The sequence below is a fragment of the Rhinoraja longicauda genome, chromosome 2 (genome assembly GCF_053455715.1).
Source record: "Rhinoraja longicauda isolate Sanriku21f chromosome 2, sRhiLon1.1, whole genome shotgun sequence".
Classification (NCBI taxonomy): Eukaryota; Metazoa; Chordata; class Chondrichthyes; order Rajiformes; family Arhynchobatidae; genus Rhinoraja; species Rhinoraja longicauda.
This window is the reverse complement of record NC_135954.1, coordinates 72553004-72573470: the sequence shown is the minus strand read 5'-3', so window position 1 is coordinate 72573470 and position 20467 is coordinate 72553004. Positions and strand designations below refer to the sequence as shown.

Here is a 20467-nt window from a genome sequence, read left to right as displayed (position 1 = left end):
GATAATTTTGAAAAAATGCTAGTAATTATGTGCAACCAGGCAACTTTGGTCATTTAATGTAGTATACCTTTATATTATCATTTTTAACTATATTTTGGTGGTGGAAATACATGCCTTCTATGCCTTTTTTGGTCAATAAATGCCTTTTTCGTGCCTTTTTTGTAATTTTATTATGCCTATTTGCCTGCCTATTTCAGATTTTTAGCGCCTAAACATCCTGGCTCTAGTTATGACTGGTGTTGTTGATGGTGAGTCGGAGGAGGGGTGGGGGAGCTCTGCTAAGGTTTACAATCAGTTCCACTGTCTTAAGAGCATTGAGCTCCAGGTTGTTGCGATGGCACCAGGACGCCAGCTGTGTCACTTCCTGTCTGGAGGCAGACTCCTCCCCATCCTGGATCAGTCCAATCAGGGTTGTGTCATCCGCAAACTTGAGAAGCTTGTCAGAGGAGTCTGTGGAAGTGCAGTCGTTGGTGTAGAGAGAGTAAAGGAGAGGGGAGAGTATGCAGTCTTGCAGTGCTCCTATGTTGAGAGTCAGCGGGTTTATATATATATATATGGGTGTTTCCGTAAATAAGGGTACCAACCTGTGACATGGGTGGCCAAATTTGAAAGTTATTAAATTATAACAAAATACCACAACATTAAAAATGGGCCTACCTTTGATCCTTTTGAGCTAATTTGTGATCAAAATCGACCAAAATTTGACCAAAAGTTAACACTTTCAAAACTTGAAAAAAAATGAGGGGAAAAAAAAATTACAATTATAATCATAACTTATAAAAAGAATATAGTAACCTTTCATAAAATTCGATGTTAATTTACTCTAAATTTTCCCGGAACCAAAAGCATCTGTGTAGACAGGAGCATTCGTTCAACGAGACCTGGCGTTATCTGGGACCAGATCACTTTCAATTCCCTTCGCTACAGAGCACACACTTTACAGCAACATAGCAACAAGCAATGAAAGTTTAACGGAATTTAAACATTTCTATAGTAAACAAGAAGCAACATTTACGAGAAAAGAATGAAAAAGTGCAAAAAGATTGGTTGTTCAGAGCACAGCGTGCCCACAACGTGACCACTGGGACACTGTCTCTTATACTGATTTCCAAGCTCCCTTACAAAATGTCAGCTCGTAACCCACCACAGGCCCCCTATAGTTCACATCAGGGTCATTACAACCGTGTTGTTTGAATTTTTAAAAAATCGCGACAAGTGCAAAAAAAAGTAAAAGCATTGACAACGTCAAAAAATGGGAGGGACTACAGAATGAGACATCAATAAAATAGGTGAGCAAACTAGATTTTTATGTCATGATTTTAAGTTCTATTCATTATTTGAGTATTTCAATGGAAAGCTTAAACACAAAATATAAACAATTAAAAAAGGAACAATAACAATAAAAACGGTTACTTTGCTTTTAATTCACATATTTCACATGTAACCGAATGGACAGATCACAGCGTGCCCACGTTGTGCTGCAAAAACTCGGGGCATCTGAAAACCATCTAATCGGGTGATAAATGATAAAAATCATAAACATAATCAGAATTTGACTTATATAGAATTATTTAATTGCAAAATTAATGTAATCTTTCTGGTATGAATCAGCCTAAGGATTTGATGAAATCCTGCTTGAAAAATGCCACAAAGGTAAGAAAACACAGGGACATATCTGATATTTTTCTTTGTAAAAACAGATTTATTTATTTTTCCCTCATCTCATTATTTTGGCTATACATCATGATCTATATTACTTAAAATATAGGATATGAAACAACGGGAATATTACATAAAAAACAAGAAAATAACCTGGAAATTTGGAGACCTTCAGTTTCACTACTGAGCGTTGTATTTACAGAAACACCCATATAAATTTATATATACATACACATACATACATATATATATATGTGTGTGTGTGTGTGTGTCACAGTGACTTGTCCCTTCAGTTTGGGCGAAGGGGAAGATGTGAGTGGTGGTGGCATAGTATTGGAGCATGAGAAATTATCTGATGAAACTGATGATGATATTGGAAGTGATGGTTGGGCTCTCTTACCCTGCTTCAGGGCCTGGGAATAAGGGGGAAAAACAAGAGTGCAGCTAGTGGAATGGATACAGCAGAGGAGAGAGTTCATTTCCTGTAACTTGTTCTCTTCACTTTAATTATCTACCTCACTCCCACTTGTTGAGAATCAATCTTTCCAACACAGCTGTCCTTTTCAGTTAACAGTTTGTGATTTACAAGACAGACATGTCTTCATTGACATGTCTACAAACATTAACAATATTCTTACCACCAGTACAGGTCAGCTAAATGACTTTTAAAACACTTGAATTGATCCACTCATAGATCCTCAATGTAGATGCTAGTTGCTACTTATCAATATTCGTCCAGGTAGCCAGTCTGGACAAATGTTCTCTCTTGTGATGACAGCGTCCTCTGTGGCAATACCCAGGTTAGTGTCTTCGATCCTTTATTCTCATCGCTGTGGTGAGTGATTAGATGGCCATGTAGCTCACACTTCTGCTCCATTTGGGTCATTTTTCATTATTGTTATTTTGTTTTCTCTCAAACACACACACACTCACACACACATACACACACACACTCACACACACACACACACTCACACACACACACACACACACACACACACTCACACACACACTCACACACACACACACACACACACACACACACACACACACACACACACACACACACACACACACACACACACACACACACACACACACACACACACACATACACACACACACACATACACACACACATATCATAAAAATGTACTGCACAGGAACAGACCCTTCGGCCCTCAATAATGCCACACTAATCTCATAGGTCTGGGCTGCTAGCTCGGATGCGAAAAGGATGGTCTTTGATGGTATTCAAAGGTAAGCCCATGAATACCCATCAAGGTATTCATGGGGTTACCTTTATCAGTTCATTCTTCCCTTGTGCACTATAATCAGTTCTTCAAGCAAATCCCAATCTTTTTGAGCCGCATTTTACACCTCAAATGGTTTTTTTACTGTTTAATCATTTTTATGTAGCAAGAGAATTCCACACACTTTGCCTTCAGCCTCCAGTACTGTTCCCACACTGCTTAAATTTAGTTTAAGGGACATTGCTCTATTTTTCAATGTAGCCTTTTAGATACAACACAGAGTTCAGCAATTTCAGTAAGCAGAATTTCTACTAATTTTAGTTTATTGTTTATGCCTTCTTCAGAAGACATTTTGTTCTCATTACCTCTAACACCTGAATCATCAAACTTTTTTGTCATTTCATTCCTCCTACTTAGATGAACACTTAAATTGTGAAGACATAGAAGCCTACCAACAAAGTGCTGGTAAATGGTGTGATAAGGCTATTGGTCAGCAAGGGGCTGTTTTTCTGCTGTATGCCTTTATGGCCCCAAGCTTATTGACATGTCGTGCTAGACTACAACACCAGCTAATTCAGTCACTTTAAGTTGTTGCATTACATTATGACAGTTGTGGCAGCAAGGGGCAGATTTCCAAAATATCCTGTCATTAAGTGAATTACTTTGCAAATAAAGAGAAAAAAACAGCTGGGCTTTGTTATCAGAAGAAAATGATTTGTTGATTGATGGTATAATTTATTTAAATGAATTTCACATCTATAGAGTTTAATGGAGACTTCCATTCATATGTCCTGCAATATTTTCAATGAACAACATTTACATTACAATAATGCATAGGGTGACATGATGTATTTGCCACCATGTACAAAATGGGGGAGTTGCAGTGTAGAATAAAGTGCAGGCAGCAAACTGAGTCTATTTTGTTCTTCATGAAGCAGGAACTTGATCAAATGCCATTAGGAAACAGAAATGCTTGAACATGAGTGGCAATCAATTCACAGCATCGTATTACTAAACCAAGGAATGAAACAATGCTGTGTAACTAGAAACTGACTTCATGCTCAAGTTCAAGCTTTAATCCAATAACATTTCTCTTGAAATATATAATTATTTCATGTCTTTTTCCCAGCTGTAGATTTTCTAAGCAGGGTCTCTTTGTTATTGCCATCTATGATAATAACCCTGCATGGCTAATTGTGCCATTAAATGTTTTACCAGAGCTACAAATATGAAGGCCTCTTTTGAACTGTTTTTCTCTGTTGAGGAATGTCTCATATTAACAAGAATCCACAGGAAAGGGCTGAAGTCACTTTGTTATATGGAAGGGTTCAGAGATCATGCTTGGATATTCTTACAAATCTGTTACCATTCGTGCTTGCGGGTCTGCATTTCTTCACTGAACCATGAAACACTGAAGCAAATCTAACTACTTTTTTGAGTGATGAAGAGGAATTTCTTAAATGAGTGTTCCCGGTGAGTGGTATCAAAATTTCAGAGTAAAATATCGTCTCATTTTATGCTGTTTTATTCATTCCTGGAATGTGGATAACATTTATTGCCCATCTATAACTGCCCCTGAACTGTGTTTTAAGAATAACAAATTTCCATCCCTAAGCTACATTCGCCAACTTTATATGTTGTTGATGCCAATATTATGGTTTCATTGACACCATTACTGATATTAGCATAATGTTCCAGATAGATTTCATTGAATTTATTATCACCATATGAATTCACATCAATAGATTATGAGTCCAGATGCTGGATTACTAATTCAGAAACAATGTTACTTCCCTGAGGTCTAGGAACGCAATAAGTAGATTTATCCCTATCAGCAGTCTGAGCAGCGGTCTTTAATTGTCAACATAGTGCATAGGAAGGAATACTTGTGTGGAGAATATGGTGGGAAAATGGTTTGTTTTCCATTCATACATTCTCCATAACCGAAACTTTATTTAAAAATATCAATGGCAGCATAGATAAATATTTTAGCAATTGTTTCAAGAGGGTTATTGTGTTTTTTTAAATAGCAATTGCTTTATCAAGCTTGTTGCCAGTTGGCAGGAACATTACTATTGGTAAAGAACAATGTAAAGTCACAAATATGTTAATGTTGGTAAACATTTAATAATTATGATCTGTACAAATCATGAGTAAACTCTCCCAGTCTATGAAAATTGTAGGATTGTTTTGTCTTTCTATCTTATTTGCTTCTTCATTGGTTCTGTTTTATCTTAATTTTAAAATGATACCTGATCTGTCAAGTGATTGTTCAATGTATTATTGTACTCTCGTTGTTAACATTCTTACTTCCATTGTCAGAAACATGTGTTCATGAATGGTCCATGTGACATCTCTCCATAATCAAGGAGCCTGTAGAGTAATCCCTGCTGAATTTAGGATTACAGTTCTGGAGAAATGGAGAGACACCATGAAAGTTGTGTTAAATTGTTGGAGCGTGATAGGCAATGGAAAGTTTTTATTAAGGGTTCATGATGCAGAGTTCAGAGTTCAGCACAAAGGAAATCAAATAGCATAGGGGAGGGGAGGGTCACAAGGGGAGCAATGGGCCTGGCTGGCTATGGGGAAGCGAGTCCTAAACTGGAAGGGGCATGCAGTCAGGGATTGAAGAGGATTTGGGGACTGGAAATCTGGTGGGGTTGGGTAAGTTGATGGATTGGTAGTGAAGGGGTGAGAGTCACTGTTCGGGTTGGCAGAGCAGCAGGGGATGGGTGCCAACTGACCTATAAAGTAGCAGTAGGCTTTCGACTTTAGTCTTCAGAGATACAGCATGGAAACAAACCCTTGACCACTGAGTCCGCACTGACCAGTGATCAGTCCTAACACTAACACTGCCCTTTACACTAGGGACAATTTACAATTTTAGCAAAGTTAATTAACCTACAAACGTGTACATCATTGCTCCCCTTCCCCCCATTCGTAACAAGGACAGAATCCCCCTCATTCTCACCTTCCACCCCACCAGTCAGCGGATCCAACAAATTATCCGCCAACATTTCCGTCACCCACAACAGGACCCCACCACTGGCCATATCTTCCCATCCCCTCCCCTCTCTGCGTTCCGCAGAGACCGTTCCCTCCGCAACTCCCTGGTCCACTCGTCCCTTCCTACCCAAACCACCCCAACCCCAGGCACTTTCCCCTGCAACCACACGAGATGCAACACCTGTCCCTTTACCTTCCCCCTCAACTCCATCCAAGGACCCAAACAGTCTTTCTAGGTGAGACAAAGGTTCACCTGCACCTCCTCCAACCTCATCTATTGCATCCGCTGCTCTAGATGCCAACTTATTTACATCGGCGAAACCAAGCGCAGGCTCGGCGATCGCTTCGCTGAACACCTATGCTCAGTCCGCATTAACCAAACTGATCTCCCGGTGGCCGAACACTTCAACTCCCCCTCCCATTCCCAGTCTGACCTTTCTGTCATGGGCCTCCTCCAGTGCCATAGTGAGGCCCACCGGAAATTGGAAGAACAGCACCTCATATTTCGCCTGGGCAGTTTGCAGCCCAGCGGTATGAACATCGACTTCTCCAACTTTAGATAGTTCCTCTGTCCTTTTCTTCCGCTCCTCCTTCCCAGATCTCCCTCTATCTTCCTGTCTCCACCTACATCCTTCCTTTGTCCCGTCCCCCCTGACATCAATCTGAAGAAGGGTCTCGACCCGAAACCGAGAAGGGTCTCCTGCACCTATTTTCTATTGTCTATTGTCTATTGAAACTTCACCCATTCCTTCTCTCCCGAGATGCTGCCCGACCTGCTGAGTTACTCCAGCACTTTGTGAATAAATATCTTCGATTTGTACCAGCATCTGCAGTTATTTTCTTATACTATATGTACATCTTTGAAGTGTGGGAGGAAACTGGAGCAACCATAGAAAATCCACGCGGTCACAGGGAGAATGTACAAACTCTGTACAGACAGCACCCGCAGTCAGGATCAAAATCTGGCGCTATCAGGCAGCAACTCTACCACTACACCACTGTGCTGCCCCCAGGTAGATAGTTGGTAGGAGTGGCAGGCTCCAAGAAGAATTATCAGAAAAAGGTATATTATCTATCCACCTGATGTTTACTCCCACATCCTCTAAGCAACCCTCTCCAGCACTGGGAAGTCCTGCTCCCACAAGAATGGTCTGCAGTGTCCACTGGCCATGTTTGCTTCTTGAAAGTAATGGAAGTACATCCACTGCACCTGTTGCTAATTGTGGACTGAGCTTCATCTCCTAGTACTCCACGAAACAATATACTCAATATCCATGATGTTTTGAAAGATACAAAGTGCTGGAGTAACATAGTGGGTCAGGCAGCATCTCTATAGAACTTAAATAGGTGATGATAGGTTTGAGTCAGGACCCTTCTTCAGACTTATTGTAGGAGGGAGAAAAAAAGCTGGAAGAGAGGACGGGCAGGACAAAGCCCGGCAAGTATAATGTAGATAAATGTGAGGTTATCCACTTTGGCGGCAAAAACAAGGAGGCATTTTATTATGTCAATGGTGTTAGGTTAGGTAAGGGGGAAGTGCAGCGAGCCCTGGGTGTCCTTGTACACCAGTCACTGAAAGTTGGCGTGCAAGTACAGCAGGCAGTGAAGAAAGATAATGGCATGTTGACCTTCATAACAAGAGGATTTGAGTATAGGAGTAAAGAGATTCTTCTGCAGTTGTAGAGGGCCCTGGTGAGACCACATCTGGAGTATTGTGTAAAGTTTTGGTCTCCTAAATTGAGGAAGGACATCCTTGTAATTGAGGCAGTGCAGCATAGGTTCATGAGATTGATCCCTGGGATGGCGGGACTGTCATATGAGGAAAGATTGAAAGGACTAGGCTTGTATTCACTGGAGTTTAGAAGGATGAGAAGGGATCTTATAGCGACATATAAAATTATAAAAGGAATGGACAAGCTAGATGCAGGGAAAATGTTCCCAATGTTGGGGGAGTCCAGAACCAGGGGCCACAGTCTACGAATAAAGGGGAGGCCGTTTAAAACTGAGGTGAGAAGGAACTTTTTCACCCAGAGAGTTGTGAATTTGCGGAATTCTCTGCCACAGAGGGCAGTGGAGACCAAATCACTGGATGAATTTAAGAGAGAGTTAGATAGAGCTCTGGGGGCTAGTGGAATCAAGGGATATGGGGAGAAGCTGGGCACAGGTTACTGATTGTGGATGATCAGCCATGATCACAATGAATGGTGGTGCTGGCTCAAAGGGCTGAATGGCTTCCTCCGTATTTTCTACGTTTCTATGTAAGTTATAGGTTGATAAAGGTGAGGGGGGGTTGGGGGGGGGGGGGGGAGAGCATAGTTTATAGGCAGATGGTGGACAATGGCCAGAGATGAAAACATCAGAGGTGTATAACAAAAGGATTGAAGAGTTGCAAATTGTGAAGCTAGAAAAAGGAATGTAGGTGAAAGGAGAGAGGGAAGGCAGAAATAGGTGCAAGTCCAGGTTGGGCACAGGGGAGGGGGGTGGGGGGAAAGGTCTGGCAAGTTTGGGGAGGGAGGTAGAGGGGAATGGTGTTGTAGTTACCTAAAATTGGAGAATTGAATGTTCATCCATTGGGTTGTAAGTTACACAAGTGGAATAAGAGGTGCTTTTCCTCCAGTTTGCGTGTGGCCTCATTCTGGCAATGGAGGAGGCTCAAGACAGAAAGGACAGTGTGGGAATGGGAAGAGGAGCTAAAATGGTTAGCAACCGGAAGATCATGTAGGCCTTGTAGTTCCTTGTATCCAGATATGATACTTTAATATACTGAGTAGATACAAATCTGAGCTGTGTGTGTTGCAGTACCTGCAGCTTGTGTCAGCTTTGTATTTTCAAATACAAATCAATGAAAATTTGATTTTTGTTTCAATCATAAAGACTATTTCTATTCCTGTAACATTGAGGACTAGTTTATTGTCTCAAGAGAACCGTCTCCAGGTGTCAGTACAACTATTGAAAAAATCATTTGTGTTGCAAATTTAATGACCCCAGTACCTCCCAAAGTGCTTTGTAATCAATTAAGTACCTTTGAAATGTGATCAGTGTTGCAATGTTTAAACTTTGCAGATGAATTGCACACTGCTTTAGAATGTGCAACTACATTATTTGGTTTTAGTTTGTGATTGAGATCCAAATATTACCTGGGATGATGAGAGATGTACCCAAACTCATCTCTGAAGATGTTCTAAGAAGCTTTGGCTTAATGCCTCTTCTGAATGGTGATCTGATTTCTGATATTAAAGGAATCAAAGACGATGGGGCTCGTATGGTGAAGTTATGCTGAGTTAAAAAGTCAGTGATGATATTGAATAGTGTGAGAGGTTCCATTGGAGCAGATTGTAGAGAGATGTTTGTGCGAGAGGAGATGGATGTGGACATTCATCCATTTGGGGTAGATGTCTCAAAATGTCACAACCGACATTTTCATTGTTCTCAGCCGAACGAAGATGTCAAATTCTACTGTGACTGCTCCTAAAATGACCAGCACGTCCTGTACCAGGGAAGTCAGGAGATGTAGTCTCAATGTCCAGTGCCAGCCTATTGTTGTCAGTGAGGGATAAGTGACTGGAGAACCTCCTGCAACCTCTCCCCTGACTTGCAGGTATCTCCCTTGCTCTCCATCCAGATGGCCCTGGCGTTCAATGCAACATTTGAACATTGCAGTACCTGCTTTTTTCTATGCCGAGCCTTCTCTTACAGCTGGCTGGATCACCTTTAGAATGACATGCTGAAGTGAAACTCTTTAATCTGCCAAGCTCAGAAGATTGGTGGTGCCAGTGGAGCCGATTTGCTTTGTTTTTCACAACTGTGCATGAGGCTGTTTGAAGAAGGATGTAGAAGACTATCCCTTTATCAGAATGTAATCTAATTATAATGAATAGAATGAGAAAAAGAAATGGAATGGAAAACATTGAGAATAATGTAAGGCAATATAGCAATCAAATGGTTCATATAAGGAAGAACAAAGCTTGAGCAGTTCGCAAACAGAATCTTATTCAATTGGATTACTATCAAGAAACCTCTAGGAAATCTGTTATTTTATTAGGATATAATTGCTACTAATTCTGTGACGTTTATTTTTTTGCATTCAGATGCAAACACTGATTCTGTCCACAGAGCTTCACTATGTTTCCTTGATTTTGCTGACATGCATATTGAAAGATTACCCCTTTTGAAGTCCTTACTTCAATTTGGTTAATTTTCAGTTACAACTGAACCAATCTTATAAATGGTGTGTATATAAAGAAGTTCTTCAAAAATGTCTCATCATGAAAGCTAAATGTGTCATCATAGTTAATTCAGTTTGTATCACTCTCTGGCAGTGTGCTGATAAGATTTAAAAAATGTCCTGTCTTACAGTCTTTGGGATTGTGTTGCTGTGTACATAATCATTTGTACGGTGTTAGGAGGCAAAGCATTCAAGTTGTTTTTAAAACATTTTTTGGCGGTCATTCAATTTAGTGTAAAATGAGTCTACATTTACATGGGGGTTTACTTCTGCTCAAAAAATGTGGCAATGCTTTACCACTCTCTGAGTTCCTGTTCACGCAGGCTAAAGATTCACCAGGCAGTTCACTGCTGTTTAGTAATGAGAGAATTGATTTTTCCTTCTGGCTTTATGGAGAACTGATTTGATAACAGAAACGAGGGCACCTCTCTCTTGCTACATGTAGGCTTGGAGCTCTCTGTCTTAGTGACAGTTGGTGAAAAAGCATTGCTGATTACAGACCTAAAGGGATTATTGGCAAGCACCAGCATGAAGACTCTTGGTATTTCAAAATCTTTTCATTCCCAGTCAAGATGCCTTCAGTCTGGTGAGATGCATTTTTCATTTTGGCAACCTTAATTAACCCATGAGTGATTATTTCATTTCTCACGTCTATATTAGTGAAAACAAGTTTTGCTTAGTCATATATTACAAGTACAAATTAACTCCATCTTGTCCATGTAATATTTTAAGAGAATCTTGGTTTTAGCTGTGTGTTTTTGACAATGTACTTGTGTTCTTTACAGTTATCAAAATGTAAGTATTTCTGGACAGCACAATATGATATGTGCAGTTCCATATTTTAATTTCCAACTGATTTTAGTTATTCTCAAGTGGCATTGTAGCAGATTGTAAAACAAATACTATTCAATCCTGCGGTGTGATTAGTAGAGCTCACAATTTTGTGATACATTTAAATAGTGAGATCTGGTTATTGTCCCCAAATTCCAGAATGCTTTGCTATTTCAATAATCCTTGGTAAAAGACAAGAACTCCAAAACAATCCAATCCTGGTTTTAATTGTCTTTTAAATTTAGCAGAAGGATAAAGAGTAATGGAATCCAATTATCCTGGGATCAAGCTTTAGTGAATATACGGATAACCTTTCACAATGTCCGCAGATATGACACCATCATTGGTGTGTCATGTACTACTTGAGGACTTTGCCTTAACTATTCAGACAAGAAGGGATCTTCAATTTTTTCCAATTTGAAAATGTTATACGTCTTGTGGAGACTAAAATCTTGCGTGTAGAATTTATCTTTATAAAGTGTAGAATTGTTGTCTTCCTTTTTATCGAGTCAAACAATGAACCTTCTCAGGGAACAAAGTGCTGGAGTAACTCGGCGGGTCAGGCAGCATCTCTGGAGAACATAGATAGGTGACGTTTCAGGCGGGACCCTTCTTCAGACCCAAAACATCACCTATCCATGTTCTAAAAAGAAGCTGTCTGACCCATTGAGTTACTCCAGCACTTTGTGTCCTTTTGCGTGAATTAGCATCTGCAGTTCCTTGTTTCAATAAGGAACCTTGTCAAATGGATTCTGTAGAGCACTTTCAAGTTGTACTCAGTTTTGCATAGTCATTGCCATTGGAAAGATAGGAGAAACTATAATCTCGTAACTACAGATTTGAGACTGAAAGGTTCCTTCATGATATGTCTATTAATACAGCAACTAAATTAAGTATAAGTTTGTTAGAATAGAGACAATGGAATTTGTTGCGAGTTCTCTTCCATCTGTAGGGTATTGTAAAATCAATTTATGAATGAAATGAACATTAAAAAAACTTGATCAATATATGACTGACTTTCTATCACATGTTGGAGTTGCAAGCTCTATGTGGAACATTCAATTTTACATCAATGATTTTTTTCTCTTGTTACTTTAAAATTACATTAGGAAGTTTTTTTTCATAACTTCCTTGCTATTATAAAAAGTATTCTTTATGTTTGGCACCAATGAGTAGAAGATATCTGCAATGTCTTTAAACGGTCTATTCAAGATAGGATACCAAATAATAAACCAGAATTTGTAGAATTTAGTAAGCTAACGTCTGGTCTATACTTTCCATAATTCATAATGTGCAGACTGCAATTCATACTTTTCATTTAGTCTGTTGTATTCCTTCGTCTTTTTATTTTAACCTATTAATAGTCATCATTTTATTTGTATAGCTCAGTCTAGCAGAACTGCATGATTCAAAGGGCTGCTGGTAAACTATCTATTTCATGCTTTGTATTTATTGATCAGTGGCAAAAACTAATTAATAGTTGTACAAAATTGTCCCAGTTGACAGTTCAGGATGGGAAAACAAATTAAGCAGCTATTTTCTCTATTGCCATGGTGACGGGAAAAATCTTCACTTTCTTCATAATTTACTGCGTGCGTCCATTTGCCTGTGGTAGTTTACTGTTTTTTCCCAGCCCCAGTCAGGCCACAAACCAAGCAGCTCACATGAAGCCTATGCCACCTGAACCTGTGAAGGTGAGAATCAGGTCAATCCAATGTATCCCTTGGGCCTGAAAGTATGGATGAAAATGTCAGATGCAAGGCTAGCAAATAGCAAGAAGAGGACATTCTGTTCTGACTCTCAGACTGCTGCTGCTGCTGCTGCTGCTATGGAAAGACACAAGTTCACCCCCTTCCACTGTCCCTTAGAATGGATTCCAATCATTTTCCCACCACACAATTTAAACCACCAATCCTGTAATTACATGGTTTATCCTTTCCTTCATTTTTAAACAATGATAAAGTTTCAATGGTCCTTCAGTCCTTTAATCCTCCGGAGTTAATCCTATGGCAAGGGAGGATAAGAAAAATTGTAGTCCGAACCTCTGCAATTTCTTCCCTTACTTCTTTTAAATAGCTGGGATATATTTCATCTGGATCTGGTCATTTATTCACCTTCAAACATAAGTAGAGCCTTTATTGCTTCCCTTTTACTATGGTTGCTCCAGCCAATATTTCACACTCCTTTGCATTATTACAATGCTGGCGTCATATTCACCTCTTTAGTGAACACAGTCGCAAAATATTCAGCCTCTGCTTTCACACACAATTAACTCGATTGGTCTCTTTCTTTTACCCTGTATGTAATTACAAAATGTCTTTGGAATTATATTTCTTACACTCTTCCAACTTTCTGCTGTATAAAATCTCCATGTCTGACATAAATGTTATTTTCTTGGCCTTTATGCATGTTGAGTTACAGGAGGCTCGAGATTTGGCACGCTAATGTGTTCTTTCATGAGCGCTTTGTTTACACCGAACATTTTGAATCTCAATCTTAAATGCTTCAATTGCTCAGGGAACTGATTTAGCTTGAAGTAGCTGGTCCCATTCTGCTTTCAGTAAGTCACATCTAAGTCTAATAAAACTTGCCTTCTTCTAATTTGGAGCTTTCTCTATAATGCTGGAAATACCCAATAGTGAGACGCCATCTGCGGAGAGAGAAGAGTCAATATTTCAGATGGCTGAAACCAACTGTAATGATGAGAAGGCAATGAGCTTTGAGCATTGACTTATTTTTCTCTCCTTTGATGCTGCCTGATCTCCTGAGTCCTTCCCGCATTTCGTGATTTATTTCATATTTTTAACATGCAATTATTTTGCTTTTAGAATCTTTACTCCAGTTTTATCATTGTCCTTTGCTTTACTCATGCTAAATTTAACAGCATCACCATTACAATTATTATTACGAGAAAAAGGGTTTTCCGACTGACTCCATGCATCAGCTCAGTATGTGGATTCAAATTCTGGAGCAAAGCACCTGCAGTCTCTTGCATCTGGATTTGAGTTCTGTTTTCCAGTGTTGTCTTTATACTCTATGTTAGAGTGAAACTGCCTGGAACTGAGTTCTGATCAGCATGAGCCGCCTCAGCAATTGTTGCGGGTTAGCGATGTGTAATCCTGGCATTCAGTTCTGTTTATGTTGAGCAACGCCAATTAAAGTTATCTGTCCTCAAACTCAGTCCTCATTATAGTAAGTGTCCTGGCACTAAAATCTGGTGACAGTAAGCTGGCATGGCACCCGGTCTGGCAATATTGTGCTGTCCTGTAGTATTTGGATATGATTAAAGTCTGTTTGCCTGGCACTTCATTCTCGTCACCATGAAGATAATGAGGTTTCCCTTACTGTTTTATGCAGCCACTGATTGCTTTCTGTTCTGAGAAAATGGGGCTTCTTGTCACCAAATCCATTACATGGACTATTATGGCTGTCGAGATGCTGATTTAGAGAGATGCATCAGAGATACAGGCTGTTGGGCCTTTATATCCATGCTGACCATGAAGCACTCAATGTTTGGTGACTGTCAGAGAGTCATGGAGTAATACAGAATGGAACAGGTCCTTTGGTCCAACTCGCCCATGCCAACCAAAATATCCCAAAATATGCCATCTAAACTAGTCCCATCTGCCTGCGTTTGTCTCAGATCCCTCAAAACCTTTTCTATCCAAGTACCCAAAGGACTGTGAAATGCTGTTATATTACCTGCCTCAATTACTTCCTCTGGCAGCTCATTCTATATACCCACTACCCTCTGTGTGAAAAAATTTACTCTGGCATTCAGTTCTGGATTTGGTTCAGTGAGCCATCCTAGAAATCAGTTAGAAATTTAGTAAAATTATCTTGCTCAAAGCATTGAGCATATAACTTCCCTCCTTATCCAATGAGGATATAATTATCCTGATCATCTGCTACGAGCCATAGTCACTGTGAAAAAATGAGCAAACACTGCACATTGCTTTTACCTAGAGTCTGTAAGTTTCTGTCAACATTTAGTTTTGTTTAGTTTAGAGATGCAGAGTGGAAACAGGCCCTTCGGCCCACCAAGTCCACGTCGGCCAGTAATCCCCGCACACTAACACAAGGGACAATTTACAATTTTACCAAGCCAATTAGCCTGCAAACCGGTACGTCTTTGAAGTGTGGGGAGAAACCAGAGCAACCGGAGAAAACACACAGGTCACGGGGAGAATGTACAAATTACATACAGACAGTACCCATAGTCAGGATCGAATCCAGGTCTCTGGCGCTGTAAGGCAGCAACTCTACCTCTGTGCCTCCATGCTGCCCTTTGAACAGAGAACAGAAATTTAGATTGAATCTAATTGCCATTTGTTACGATTTTGTCTCCTGATTGATGTCTGTTTTTGATATTGAATTATACCTATGTAAATATTTTTAATTCTATTATCATCTGCTATCATCGTCTATTGACTAACCCAGTCTTGCAGTCTCACAAGGTCATTGGTATGGAGACACAAAAGACTGCAGGTGCTGGAATCTTGAGCAAAAAACGAAATTCTGGAGGAAATCAGATTCAGAATCAGAATAACCTTTATTGTCATCCAAAAAAAACAAGTCTTTTGGACAAAATTCCGTTATCCACAGTCCAACAATAAGAGCAATAAAAATAAGCAATAACACACACAATCATAAACCAACACAAAACAAAAAAAAGAAACATCCATCACAGTGAGTCTCCTCCAGTCACCTCCTCACTGTGGGTCAAACAGCATCTGTGGTGGGAAATGGATAGGTGAGTTCCTCAGACCCTGTCAACGTTGTGTCTATGACTTTGTAAGGCCTTTGACAAGGTTGCATGTGGTAAGCTAGTCTGGAAGGATAGATTACATGGAATCCAAGGTGAATTAGTTAATTCGATTTAAAAGGAGTGCCAGCTCTGTCCTGGGTTGCTCCCTCGACTCAGTACAGGTGGTGGGAGAGAGGAGGATGATGGCAAAGCTAACATCGCTGCTGGACAACAACTCCCACCCCATGCAGGACACTGTCACTGCACTGAGTAGCTCCTTCAGTGACAGATTCCTTCACCCCAAGTGCGTGAAGGAGAGATATAGGAGGTCCTTCCATCCCGCTGCTGTGAGACTGCACAAACAGCACTGCTCCCAGCAGACGAGTCAACAATAACAGCTAAGAACACGCAGAAAACTGATGACAATTTATATATCTTTTATTTATAATGAATGATCTCTTGCTCTCTTGCTATCCACTTTGCTGCTGTAACACTGTACATTTCCCCGGTGTGGGGCGAATAAAGGAATATATTATATTATTAAAATTGGTTTTAAGGAAGGAGTCATAGAAAATATAGAAACATAGAAAATAGGTGCAGGAGGAGGCCATTCGGCCCTTTGAGCCCTTCATTGCGATCATGGCTGATCATCCACAATCAATAACCCGTGCCTGCCTTCTCCCCACATCCCTTGATTCCACTAGCCCATAATCAAAGGGTAGTTGTGGTTAGACTTTAGAGATAACGGTAGTTATCGGGCGGCACGGTAGCGCAGCGGTAGAGTTGCTGCTTTACAGTGAATGCAGCGCCGGAGACTCAGGTTCGATCCTGACTACGGGTGCTGTACTGTAAGGAGTTTGTACGTTCTCCCCGTGACCTGCGTGGGTTTTCTCCGAGATCTTCGGTTTCCTCCCACACTCCAAAGACGTACAAGTATGTAGGTAAATTGGCTGGGTAAATGTAAAAATTGTCCCTAGTGGGTGTAGGATAGTGTTAATGTGCGGGGGTCGCTGGGCGGCACGGACTTGGTGGGCCGAAAAGGCCTGTTTCCGGCTGTATATATATGATATGATATAACACTGTGGAAGCAGGTTCTTCAGTCCACTGAGACCACATCGACCAGCGATCACCAGGGATAATTTACAGTTTACACAAGCCAATTAGCCTAATTAACCTACATACCTATATGTCTTTGGACTGTGGGAAGAAACCAAAGCACCCAGAGAAAACCAGTCATAGGGAGAAAGTGCAAACTCTGTTTAGGGAGAAAGTGCAAACTCTGTCTGGCCAGCAACTGTGGACAGGATCAAACCCGCGTCTCTGACGCTGTAAGGCAGCAACTCTACCGCTGCACCACCGAGCCGCCCTTGAGGTTTCCCTTACTTTGAGTACAAAGGATAGGATATCATGATGCATTTGTACAAGTCACAAGCTCTAGGAAGGATGTTAATAATCTGGAAAAGGTGAATAAGAGGCTAACTGGGACGTTACTTGGGCTTACGGTCTTGAGTTGTAGGGAGAGACTTGATAGGCTGGGATGTTTTTCATTGGAGCGTAGGAGGCTGATGGGTGACATTAAGATGCAGAAATCATGAGAGACGAATAAAGTGAATGTCCATTGTCTTTTTCCCAGGGTAGTGTATTCTAAAAAGAGAGGCAATAGGCAGAAGGTAAGAGGGGAGAGATTTAAGAGAGACCTCAGTGACAACTATTCATAACTGGAATGACCCATAACAGGACATCCTTAACTGGAATGTGCAGCCAGAGGAATAATTACAACTTTCAAAAGACATTTGGACAGATATATAGATAGGAAGGATTTAGAGGGATATGTGCCAAATGTGATCAAATGGGACTAGCCCAGAATGCCACTTGGTTGGCATAGACATTAAATGCCTGTTTCCGTGCCAAATGCCTCTATTATTCTCTGACTATGAGGGCTTAAATTTAGATATTAATGCACGATATTTATCTGGAAAAGAAGATTATTTGCTTGCAATGTCATAAATGTTTTTCATTATCTGTATGTGGATAATAATTGGTCAGAAGCTGCAATGAGAGGCAATATATTCTCCCTAATTAATGCTCATGTAGTGAAGCTGAAATGTCACCCCAAGATGCTAATATTCTGACCTCAGCCTTCAGCTAGGTGCTGCTCATTGATAGTGCTTCGGCATAGTGACCATTAAACATATTTGATGAATATATATACTGAATTTGCTGGTGATAATGAGAAGAAATCGTTCTTAATGTTTATTGTATTTCCCTGCATTGTAACCACAAAAATAATAATCTTGAGAATTTCAATCTTAATCTTTAAGGTCGACACCTCCATCTTACTACCAATACTTTGCTTTTATCAACTTATAACATTACAAGAGTCCTGTAAAATTGTCTTTCTCTGATTAATATATATCATAGGCTAAGCTGAACAACATTAAAAATAACCAAATACCCAGTTTATTTAACCAAATTTTAACAGATAACTGCAATATGAAGCTCCATTGATAGATATGTTCCTTTGCTTTATGTTGCAATGGACAGGCATCTGGATCAATTTTTGGTGGTATTATGAGAATCTTATAGTACATTTATCTTTTGTCCACTGATTGCATTTTGTTCCTGGAAACGGAAGGAGCGGATTTTTAGAATTCAGGCAGCAGGTTGTACTATAATTATTGCTTGAGTCCGCAATGTAATGCAGTAGGTGGATTGTAACAATATTCACCATCCCAATTTAGGCAAAAGGTTTTAATTGAATTCAGTAAAGAGTTTGCCCATACTAGAACTAGCATTAAGTTCCACTTATAATTTACAGTTTATTTCTTTGGCATGAAGTATTGTACGTAGATAGAGATACCTCTTGCCTAGTCTAGTCTCTTTACTCGTGCATATTGAATCTTTAGCAGCAGCTTTAAAAATAAATGTACACCTGTGAGAAATGAATGAAAATTGCAGCCATGCATGGGTTCCTCGTGTTTGCACTAATATAGAGCAGAGGCCAGAAGAAAACTTTTAGAGTGTTTTTTTTGTTTAGACTTTTTTACCCTGCAGTAGACAGCAATGACTTTAAATTAGAGTTACGGAACAGTGGGGGAAATGACTGGGTGGATGTCCAGAATAGAGTGTTGGAGCACTATTTCTGTTTCAGATTTTTCCATGTAATTTTGATTTTCAATATAAAATTATTGTATTTGCAGATGATGATCAAACCAGGAGCAATCATGAATTGGACAGTTAGTTGGATAAACTATGTAAGCAGTGGCAAATGAAATTTAAATTTGTAACATATAGCCAAACAAAGAAACAGCATAAACATTGCCTGCACCATTTTACTGTGGTTCCGACATCTTTAAAATGCTGGCAGATGATTGGAAGATTGCCTGCGGTAGTATAAACCTTTGGTTTGTTTTCCCAAACTCAGGAGATTTAGGTCAATTATTGTTTCCTTTCTTGTGCCAAAATGGAGATGGTCAAGAGTTTTGAGTTCCTGGGTGAAAATATCATCAACTGGTCCAACCATATTGAAGCTACAAAACAACTCAGAAGGTTGGCATGTTTCTAAAAACTCTTACCCATTTTTACAGATGCGCCAGAAGCAAACCATTCAGATGCATCACAGCATGTTTTGGCAACAGCTCTGCCTCAGACTGCAAGAAATTGCAGAGAGTTGTTTGTGCAGCCCAGCCCATTACAAAATCCAGCCTCACCCCCATCAAAGATAGACACAAATGCTGGAATAACTCAGCGGGACAGGCAGCATCTCTGGATGGAAGGAATGGGTGACATTTTGGGTCGAGACCCTTCTTCATTCTCATTGTCTCTTTCTACATTTAATGCTGTCTTGGGAAAGCAACCAACATAATCAAGGACCATTTATACCCCAGTTATTCCCTCTTCCCCCATTGGGACAGTAAATACATGAGCTTGAAAGCATGTACCACCTGATTCAGGAACAGCTTATTCCCCGGTATTATCAGGCTATTGAACATAAGCTAAAGGGTGTAGACCTGATCTCCAAATCCATCTCATTGTGGTCCTTGCACTTTTTTTAATCTGCACTATCTTTGCAACTGTAACACAATAATTCTGCAACACTATATTCTGCACTCTGTTATTTTTCTTTTTGCACTATTTGTAGTATGTGTATAAGGCTTGATTATGCTCATGTATAATATGATGTGACTGGATAGCATGCAAACACATTTTATCACTGTACTGTGGCACATGTGACAATAATAAACCAATATTACAACAATATCAATTGATATGAATCTCATCAGTATTCTCTATTGGTTAAAGTGGAACAGTATCGCTTGCATGAGTAACTTAGCCTTTGCACTCCCAGCAAATGGATATAGACTTACAGCATTCTCTGTTGGGCAAACAAAAACCTCACTTACATTTCATTATTAGTAAATTGGTTTGGACACATTTAAATATTGCAATACTTTGCATACGTGGCATATAGCATTATTGACCAAAATGTAAATCCTATTTATCTGACTTCAAGACTCAAGGGCCTCAGTTTCTCCAAAATCAGAGTCCAGCTTCATGGCTTTGTATATTATTGCATATAAGGATATCATGTTTTTCTTTGTGTCAGTGATCAGGCTATGAGGATGCAGGGTGACTTGGACAGGTTGTGTGAGTGGGCGGATGCATGACAGATGCAGTTTAATTTGGATAAATGTGAGGTTATCCACTTTGGTGGAAAGAACAGGAAGGCAGATTATTATCTGAATG

The 20467-nt window shown here is 39.9% G+C and overlaps 1 protein-coding gene across 2 annotated transcripts in view; it reads left to right on the top strand.

The window, feature by feature from the left end:
• Positions 1 to 10589: 10589 nt before the first annotated feature.
• LOC144605587 (retinoic acid receptor beta-like) overlaps positions 10590 to 20467 on the top strand; it is a 405202-nt gene continuing 395324 nt past the window's right edge. The window contains exon 1 of one of the 2 annotated variants that reach the window (XM_078421038.1): positions 10590 to 10729. The gene's annotated coding sequence lies outside the window, so the exon portion shown is untranslated. The remainder of the gene's footprint in view (positions 10730 to 20467) is intronic. The other variant, XM_078421021.1, reaches the window with a different exon arrangement.